Source organism: Zingiber officinale, chromosome 9A (genome assembly GCF_018446385.1).
Source record: "Zingiber officinale cultivar Zhangliang chromosome 9A, Zo_v1.1, whole genome shotgun sequence".
NCBI classification, from domain to species: Eukaryota; Viridiplantae; Streptophyta; class Magnoliopsida; order Zingiberales; family Zingiberaceae; genus Zingiber; species Zingiber officinale.
Window position 1 is genome coordinate 29679462 of NC_056002.1, and position 3512 is coordinate 29682973.

Below are 3512 nucleotides of genomic sequence, written 5' to 3' on the forward strand. Positions count from 1 at the left end.
TCCAGCCGGTCGGCTCGCATGAAGAAGAGAGCGGGACACATGCCGGGGAGTCGGCCGCTCAGGCTTCTCTCCCAGAGCCAGCGGCTGGGGCAACCATCAGCCAAGAGCCCTCCGCACGGGGTGACGGCTCAGCTCCGGAAGAAGAGAAGCCTCACCCGAAAAGGCGCCGAGTGGAGACTCCCGTCTGCTCAGCCACGTCTGCTGTTCAACCCTCCGCCCAAGCCACTGCAAGTGCTCGCGAAAAGGCTCCGGAGGTCGAAGCCATTTCGTCTGATCGGACTCCTTCGGAATGGGACGAGCCGGCGGCCCCTATTGAAGCCGTTCCAGTCAGCTCCCTTCCGCCCGCTCCTCAACCAGCCCAGCGTTCGACCATTCGATCTCAGTTTTCGGCGCCGTCTTCTGATCCTCTTCCGACCGCCGGTCGGACGACCCCAGGTCATGGCCGCACGATACGAGTCACTCTTCATCTTCCGACTGAAGAGCTGCTACCAGAGGCCGACCAACCGACAGCGCCCGAGCATACCATCACTCTGAAGGGTCCATTAGCTGAGATGTGGGCCGACGCTCGGGCACGCGTCGCTCTGATCCCCCTCCGAAATTTGGCCAATAGCCATATGCAGCAGGCCACGGGGGTAAGTTTATTTTCTCCCAAGCTTTGTATGCATTCCTTCCGATCGGCCAATAATAACCTCTTATTTTGTCAGAGATGGGTGGAGGAGATTGCTGTCTCCAGTCGCCTGGCCTTGGTAGATGAAGAACTGAGACAACTGAAGGCGGCAGTCGGTCCGTCCGGCTCTCAAGGCCCTTCATATGCCGAGCTGCAAAAGGAGCTGAAGAAAGCTCAAGATCTGTTTGCGGCCGAGCAGAAGAAGACGGTCGATCAGGCCCACGCCTTGGCCGAGTCCGAGTGACAGGTCAAGTCGCTCGACACAAAAATAACCCTGGCCACCACTCGAAAAAACACGGCCATCTCCGATCTGGAGAAAAAGAATGTGGAGGCTCGGGGCCTAGAGCAGAAGGTAAAGGGGCTGATGGATCAGCTCGATGGCGAGAAAGCAGGTCGCTCGGCTGACGCACTGAAGCATATAGACGAGCTGAAAACTCTTCAGGAGTCCCTCGAAGCATCTCAATTGGCCTTCAAAGAATACCAAGAGGCCGAGCCGAGTCGGGTAGCTGCCCTAAGACAAAGCTACATCCGCTCGCCCGAATTCTCGGAGAAAGTCTGCGAGCGGATGTACACGGCCTTCGACCTGGTTATGACCGCCACCACTACGTATCTGAAGTCTAAGGGTCTTCTTCCGGACTCTACCACTATTCCGACCGGCGATCAAGTGGCGCTCCTGAATAACATTCCCAAGGACCTTTACGATTATATTGAGTAGGCGTTTTTATATGTAATTAGGCCGCTCGGCCAAAAATGATCCTTTTTTGTAGTTAAGCCGCTCGGCTTAAAGTTTTATTTTTAATGCAATGCTTTCCTTTCGCGTACTTCGCCCCTTTGGCTAGCTAATATATGTGTTGTCCGCCCATCTATTATCACACCTCTAGCATCCGAAAGGGATTTTTATGAAGTATTTGGCGTGACCCTTCCGCTCGGCTAAATATGTAATATTCCGCTTTGATAGCAGAGATCGCTCGCTATATGCCGATGAAGTACTTTTGGGTTCTGAGCCGAGCGGAACGTAGAGACGGTCGAATGATATTGACGGCGAGTTTCTTGGACACTTGCAGTCCTTTTTATTGGCCTTATCCGCTCGGAGGGTTTATAGACGTCGGCTCATCTCTCGATTTTTAACGTCGGAGCTCGACGGTCTTCCGCTGGGAGGGTTTATAGACGCCGGCTCGTCTCTCGATTTTTAATGTCGGAGCTCGACGGTCTTTCGCTCGGAGAGTTTATAGACGTCGGCTCGTCTCTCGATATTTAACGTCGGAGCTCGACGGTCTTCCACTCGGAGGGTTTATAGACGCCGACTCATCTCTCGATATTTAACGTCGGAGCTCGACGGTCTTCCGCTCGGAGGGTTTATAGACGCCGACTCGTCTCTCGATATTTAACGTCGGAGCTCGACGGTCTTCCGCTCGGAGGGTTTATAGACCCTGGCTCGTCTCTCAAATTTTAACATCGGAGCTCGACGGTCTTCCGCTCGGAGGGTTTATAGACGCCGGCTCGTCTCTCGATTTTTAACGTCGGAGCTCGACGGTCTTCCGCTCGGAGGGTTTATAGACGCCGGCTCGTCTCTCGATATTTAACGTCGGAGCTCGACGGTCTTCCGCTCGGAGGGTTTATAGACGCCGGCTCGTCTCTCGATATTTAACGTCGGAGCTCGACGGTCTTCCGCTCGGAGGGTTTATAGACGCCGGCTCGTCTCTCGATTTTTAACGTCGGGGCTCGGCGGCCTTCCGCTCGGAGGGTTTAGAGGCGTCGGCTCATCTCGATATTTAACATTGGAGCTCGACGGTCTTCCGCTCGGAGGGTTTATAGACGGCTCGTCTCGATATTTAACGTCGAGCTCGGCGGTCTTCCGCTCGGAGGGTTTATAGATGCCGGCTCGTCTCTCGATATTTAACGTCGGAGCTCGACGGTCTTCCACTCGGAGGGTTTATAGACGCCGGCTCGTCTCTCGATATTTAACGTCGGAGCTCGACGGTCTTCCGCTCGGAGGGTTTATAGATGTCGGCTCGTCTCTCGATATTTAACGTCGGAGCTCGACGGTCTTCCGCTCGGAGGGTTTATAGATGCCGGCTCGTCTCTCGATATTTAACGTCGGAGCTCGACGGTCTTCCGCTCGGAGGGTTTATAGACGTCGGCTCGTCTCTCGATATTTAACGTCGGAGCTCGACGGCCATTAAGGCTAATTTTGACAATGTCGTTCGGCGAAGCTATTTGCCATCCTTTAATTATTTCTGCTTCTTGCATTACAAGGACATAGGCGACCAAAACATATATAAAATTACATCAGCGCACCTCTCACCCAGCTCGGTACGGCTGGAGATGATTCGCGCTCCATGGTCGATCTAGCCGCCGACCGTCTTCATCCTCCAAATAATAAGCGCCCGAGTGGAGCTTTTCGATGATTTTGAAGGGGCCCGCCCAAGGAGCCTCCAGTTTGCCGATGTCGCCGACCGGCTTTACTTTCTTCCAGACAAGGTCGCCTACCTGGAATGATCTGGGGACTATGCGCCGATTGTAGTTTTGCTTCATCCGTTGCCGGTACGCCATCAGCCGGACGGACGCCTTGGCTCGCTCCTCGTCGACCAAATCCAGCTCCATGTTCCTCCGCTCGGCGTTGCCATCATCATAATTCTGGATCCGGACGGACTCGACGCCAACTTCGACAGGAATCACCGCTTCGCCGCCGTACACCAGATGGAAAGGCGTGACGCCTGTTCCTTCCTTTGGGGTCCTGCGGATGGCCCATAAGACGCCAGGCACTTCATCCACCCAGCTTCCTCCCAAATGGTCGAGCCGAGCGCGCAGAATACGAAGAATTTCCCGATTGGCTACTTTGGCT